We start from the raw sequence: 6,929 nt of genomic DNA, 5'->3' as shown, positions 1-6,929 counted from the left end.
TCACAAAGGACTTGTGTCCAGAATACATAAAGAACTCATACAACATTAAAACAAGAAGCCAATTTTTTAAATGAGCAAGATTTAAATAGATTTCACCAAGTATGAGATATTGGTGGCAAATAAGTACATGAAAAAATGCTCAATATCATTAATCATTGGGGAAATACAAATTAAAACCACGAGATATCCCTATATACCTACTGGAATGATTTGTTTAAAAACTGACAATACTAAGTGCTGACGATGAAGCAGAGGAACTGGAACTCTCATACAATGATGGTAAACCCAGGATACGTTCTCTATGATTCCATTTACATGAAGCTCTATTATAGGCAAAATTAATCTACAGTGACAGAAATATAATCAGTGGATGCCTGGGGTGGCATGGGGGGAGGCTGATTACAAAGGGTAACAGGAATTTGGGTGGGGGGGTGACAGAAATGTTCCATATAGTAACTGAGGAGATGGTTACAGAGTTATAAACATCTGTCAAAACTCACTGAATTGTACACTTAAAATGAGTACATCATCTTATATGTAAATTATATTTCAATAAAGTTGAAAAATAATTATTTTGCAACCATTACTGTAAAACTTTATTTTAAAGGCTTTTAAAGCCTTAAAAATGATTAGTTAACAGTTATTTTAAAGCCTTATTATCAATAGCAGCTGGATCATTACAAATCATTACAGAGGTTAATAAGTCTATCAGTGATATAGGATCATCTTTGACAAATAAGTCTGCTGAAACTTACTAGAGGAATGAATTCTCTGACCAGTGGAAATGAAGTAGGTTAGAGAATATTTTCCAATTCACAGAAGCTAGAGCGTGAATTTGCACATATTTTCATGATTAATGCAAGTTAATTTTTAAAAAATCAGGCCTAAGCTATAAGAGTTGAAGAAAGTTATTTTTATTGGAAAGTTAATGCCTCAAAAGTGAAGAACCCTCACTCTGGGAAAACAGAACACTTCTAGTACATACTCTTATTGGGGCCTGGACCTTCAAAGGAGGACAGGGAATCGTCCAGCATGTGTTCTGGCAGGAACACGAACACACACACACACACACACACACACACACACACACACACACACACACGCACGCAGAAATGCATCCCTGGACACACTCTGCATGGCCTACAGGAAGAATGGCTCCACTATCAGAGAACAGGTTAGAATAGCCAGATGTTTTTATCAGGTTTTTATATGTATCTTGACTTTAAAATGTTTATCATCACTTTTAAAATTGTCAGGCACTAGAAAAGCTTTCTGTGTAAGTACATTAAGAAGAGAAAGCAAAGTAAAACCTACTCACTGCCCTCTACCTGCCCTGCCTTATACTTCTCAGTGCCACCCCCTCAGTTCTTTGCCTCCTCAATCCCCAGTGTTAAAACCACACCAGAGGGCTTGGATTGGGTCAAAAGTAAAGAAAGGCCTAGGATAGCGCTGTAGATAAGAAGTAGGGGTAGGGGTAATGAATTCAATGGATATTTGTCATTTGTAGTTCCCAACATCCATGTATCCTTCCTAAGAGTACTCTGGTATCCTTTCAGGCAATTGTACTGCCTTGTTGGGAGAGCAAAATCAAATGTTTGCCTTGCCTCCACAGAAACCAAGGAATTTCCCTCTGGCTCCTTCCCCCAGATCCTTTCTCCCTATATCCAAACAGAGCTATAGATGGCACTTGACTTAAGCTTGACCAAGCAAATGATCTCCTTGGACTTTACTTCTTTAGCAGAGTGATGACAGAAGCAAAGAAATGGTATGCAGTAGAGCAGGGCAAGATAGTTAAGCAGTTCTTTCTCTGTCAACTCCAAGCCGGGTCCGTTAGGTTTCCCTTCCATCCTGCGAGGCTCTCCTCAATGCGGAAATAAATATTTTAAGTCTCCCCTTCCTTCCCCATCTCCCATCCTTTCTCAATCTGCTTTATGAGTTAAATGTCTGTTATCAGTTTGGTGGGTTTTCTTGCAAATTCCATACATCTCATTCATTTTTAAAATGCATGTATGTGTCATATATAAATAGGATATTACACATATTGTTATGCAACTTTTTTTTATGAGATGTGATCTTCATTTCTTGTGTATCTTCTCATCATCCCTGATTAAAACTATATACACAAAAAAAATCTGACAAAGTTGGAGTCTAGGGGTAGGGTGGGACTCAGTTAATTTCCTACTAATTACCCATAATAGGATGGATTTGGGCTCAAGTTCAGCTAAACAATGAAGATTCTAAAGAATGCTAACAATGTTTCAGGCTGAAAAGTTGTTATAGGCAATATGGAGAAGGTTCTTGAGCAGAGAAATGTCATGATAAAGACAATGTTTCATGAAGAATAAAAATAATATGGCAACAGTGTATATATGATACAGACCAGAAAGAGAAATTGAAAAGCAAGGAGACTAGTCCAGTGGCTAACAGAGAATAGTAGATCTGAAGAAATAAAATTCTGGATTATTATAGCTGGGGCCAGTGATATGGACAGAAATTATAAGAAGCTGGACTAATAGAATAGAAAAAACAAGTGATTAGAATTAGAAGAGCTAGATTTGAATTCTTAGCTGTGTTACCTTTGGTAAGATACTTCCCTATTCTGATACCAGTTTCCCTGTCAATAAAATGAAGAATTTAAGAATATCAGGGCCTCTAAGATTTTTTTTTCAGCAGAACCCTTTTAATCCTAGTGGGCAGAGGGTGGAGGGAGGGGTGTGTGGGAAGCAAGATCATTCATGGATAAAGGGTTCAGAGCCCTAGCAATCCTACATTTCACCTCTCTCGCCACCTCTGAGGTGTTCTTGAGGAATTTCCAGAGGACTAGGGAACAATGTTTGAGAAATCTCTAACGATTGTACTACCAACGCTAATATTCAATGACTCAAGGGGATAAACTTTGCAGAGGTGCCTAGAAAAATACTAATGGCTTTAATAGTTGCCACAGAATCATATAATATAAAGAGTGATTGACTTCTGACAAATTTGCCTGCTTCTCCTTATAAGCCAAACCCAATTTAATGTCCAAAATCTCATCCTGTGTAAATGGCAATCTAACCTCTATATAAACAATTCAAGCACAAATAATTCACTGTCTAACAATTTAGTTCATTCCAATTTGAGGTCCTCTAACTATTCATTCTTCCTTTTTAAGACAAAATCTGTCCCCCATCATTGTCATTTAAAATACAGGTCCATCTTCCACCTTCTAGAATTAAACCAAACTAATCTAACTCTTCCACAGGATAGTCCTCAAACTGTGTAAAAAGAGCTATCAAATCTGCCTTATCACCCTTTATTCTCTCTTGCTCTGGCCTGCCATGAATGTTCCATGAATGCTCCAGTTTTGGAACAATTCAACATTTTCTAAGCATATGAGTACAAGTAGATTTTCATTTATTCATGGCTTTAAGACTTAATCAAACCAGATAACTCTCCTTAAAACAAATAACTAGCTCCACAATAAAGTATAAATAGAAACCGAATTCATTATATGGTAACTATTCTTTCCTTGCTAAACATTAGCTGCTCCCACTGTATCAGAAGTAGATTGCTAACTCTTTTGACCCAAAGCAAATTGTAAAAACATCTAGCTAAGGATCCAAAGAGATTCCAGACTCGAGATCCAATGAAGCAAGTATAAATGACTCTAAAGTTCATAATCTCATCGACTCGCAGGGAGATATAATTCTCACCAACACAAAATTCAACTGTCCCAAGGTGATGTGGAATATCAATGTAAGAAAGCTTCATGCACCGCTCTTCATCCTACTCATTCCATATTCCACTACCGGGTCTGTAAAATCAGGGTCTGTGGCTTGGGCCTAGGTTATCTGCCAGTCTGGGTAGTTTGAGGATGGGGAGTAGGAAGTATGACCGAGTCCCTGAGGTGAAAGCAAGCCAGCATAGCCACAGTCTGTGATGCCTGTGGGAACGCTGAGCCTTTACGGTTTCCTGTGCTCTAGTTGTCCTGGTAACCTGAGGCCTCCCTATTTGTGTTGGCATCACGAGGCCAAGAGCGGAAGCAAAGCTGGAGCACCAGGAAGACTTGCAGGAAAAAAATGTGGGTAATGCAGCAGTTATGCCACAGGAGGGTCAAGCCTAGGGCATAAGAATTACCTGTTTGGGGAGGGGGCAGTGGTAGTGTCTTGTAAAAATCTGATTTCCAGATTCTGCTTCTAGAGTTTCTGATTCAGTAGTTCTAGGATGAGCTCGAGAATGTGCAATTTTAAGAGGCTACCTCTTACCAAGTAAGACAAAGACCACACTTTTGAAAAGCCAGGCCAAGCAAACAAATCAGCAGTTGGGGAGAAAAAGTATAACCATTAATCAATTTCAGAAAGGAAATATTCTAAAACAGTAGTTCTCAACACGGGGTGGAGGGGGTGGAGGGGTGTGGGGGGGGGCAGTCAATTTTGCCCTCCATGGGACATCTGGCAAGGTCTGGAGATATTTTTGGCTGTCACAACTGAAAGGGTACCTCTGACATCTAGTGGGTAGAGGACAGGAATGCTCCTAAACATCCTACAGTGCAAAGGACAGCCCCCAGACAAAAAAGGGTTATGCCATGGTTGAGAGGCCCCTCAACCCCACTGCCTCTAATGCACAGAAATCAATGCTACATGTAGTTTTAGGTCATAGTATACAGACTTAGGTGAAGTCTCCCAGAAAAAAATTTGAGACTCCCTAAATGATTTTTTTAAATAGTGAATGTTATTAAAGATATGAATATGGAGGTGAGAACAACAGACAATAAAGGGAGGTAGATATGAACAACAACAGTAAGCCAAAAAGATAATCAAGGGAGGATGAGGCCCTGGGTGAAAACAGTGGGAAACGAATGCTACCCCCTTGGTGGATGCAGCCTATTCATATGTAGAAGACTGTGAGCACACTGAAGAATTCTTCTTAAAGGGGAAGAGGGTAGAAGTGGAGCTAAAAAAGAATGAGGAATGAGGCTTAAAGAGGAGGAGGAGGAGGAATATTTTTGAGAAAGAAGGGAAAAGAGAAGGGAGAGATTTGGCAACCATTATAAGGAGAGAGACTTTAGGTACTTTTAGGGAAAGAGAGATTAAATGTGAAATTTTTTTTTAAGTTCTGCTTTTGAGAGCTGGGAGAGGAAGATAAAACCTTTATCTTCTGCCCCTTCTAAGACGTCAATAAAAACTGACATTACACATCAAGACTTAGGGGTTTGGATTTCCGGGTTTTTTGTTTTTTATTTTTTTCAGTTTTGCCTCCAAACATTTCAAGAGGCCAGTTAGTTACTCATGTTTTTACTGTGTTTGAGGTGACCATAAGATTTCTGGAGCAGCCAAAATGCAGCCATGTGACAAGGTACTAACTCCCAGAGTTTAGGGCTGGCTAACACAAAAATCGTTCACCTCACCTGGCTATTTAAATTAACTAAAATTAAAGAAAATTGGAATTCCGTTCCTTAGTCAACTAGCCACATTTCCAGTGCTCAATCGCCACAAGTGGCTAGTGGCTAATGATTAGACTGGACACATAGAGAACATTTCCATCATTACAGAAAGTTCTATTGGTAAGTGCTGGAGTAAAAAGAGCTTAGACAAATAAACTAACAAAATACAAACCCTTTTCTAATCTTTAAAGAGCTGTCACATTGAAAAAGATGTAGATTTCTTCCATACTGTTTCAAAGAGCAAACTAAGGGAAAATATGAGATGTTACAGTGAGACAGATTTTAGCTTAACAACTCCTTGGTAACTAAAGCTAGATAACAGTAGAATGGGCAGCCTCCACTACAGGAGGAAGTGACCCATTCCATTCAGTAGAGATAGTCAAGCAAAGACTGATTTGATCATCTTTCAGAGATAAGAATTAGATTCCTCTGCATATCCAGTTTTGAGTCTATAATTTAAGAGCAATTTACAAACGAGATAAAAGTGAGAGTCTCATAAGAGAAGTTTTAAAAGTCACTACTGCCTTCAGTAGATTGTGGAGCAAACAGGAAAAAATAAAAGCAAATAAGTAGATAGGGAATTTAAGAGGGTTAATTACTGGCAGTAAGGGCCCTCACGAATACAATAATTTGGACACAGAAAAAAAATAAGGAAAATTTTGGTGAGAATGGTTCTAGTGGTACAGAGATGGGGTAGGAAAACTTCAATATGAGTTATTAATGGAAACTTGACTATAGTTGAAAACAGTATTACAAGCACAGAATTCTTTATATTTTCTGCCACAGAGAATATTGGCCTGTCTGGGTATAGCAACTGTATGTTCTTGAAACTCTGGCCCCTCCATCCCATCCATCTGCCATTTACCACAGCCTTACAAGTCATCTCGCTCAGCTCCTGAAACTCAGCCTCCTTTACAAGGTCTCTTCATCTTCACAGGAATGACTCTCTTCTCATCCTTTTCCGGTCTGAATACAGAATGCCAAAGGATGCTATCTCTTAAACTTCTATCCTAGCTATAAATTTACCCATCCTCATCTTCCACCTTAAAATGTATTTGGCTTGATTATAGTGTAACATGCTAGAAATATATTCATATTCACATATTGACTTACGATTCTAATACTGGTGCATTTTAGTTTGTGCATGTGTGTGTACATGAGAACATTCATGCACACACGTGATTACATCTATTGCTGATAAGCATTTAGGAATCTGACACTAGGATTATGAAATTCCCCATACAGTGCCTAGCCTAACATCAAGCTTAAGTTGTCACTCAATGGACTTTACAATAATGACCAGGTCATGCTTCTGGCTGCAGAATATAGGAAGAAGAGACTGGAGAAGATATGAATTTCAATTTTTTTTCTTGTAGAAAAAGTCATGGAAACATAAGCATCTTTTGCTGTATCTAGAGGAAGAATATTTAATCACAAAAGGAAGACTGAAGCCGTGGTGAAAGCAAGCATAATAGAGTTTACAAAGAATCCCGAATAAAAAAAAAGG

General features: G+C 38.5%; 1 long non-coding RNA gene across 1 annotated transcript in view; it reads right to left on the bottom strand.

Moving 5' to 3' along the window:
- Positions 1 to 892: 892 nt before the first annotated feature.
- The window catches only part of LOC111732245, a 7,395-nt gene continuing 1,358 nt past the window's right edge, over positions 893 to 6,929 (bottom strand). The window contains exon 2 of the long non-coding RNA XR_002777471.1: positions 893 to 5,381. This is a non-coding gene — a long non-coding RNA (uncharacterized LOC111732245). The remainder of the gene's footprint in view (positions 5,382 to 6,929) is intronic.

Source organism: Pteropus vampyrus, unplaced genomic scaffold, assembly GCF_000151845.1.
Source record: "Pteropus vampyrus isolate Shadow unplaced genomic scaffold, Pvam_2.0 Scaffold436, whole genome shotgun sequence".
Lineage (NCBI taxonomy): Eukaryota > Metazoa > Chordata > Mammalia > Chiroptera > Pteropodidae > Pteropus > Pteropus vampyrus.
This window is presented reverse-complemented; position numbering and strand designations above follow the sequence as displayed.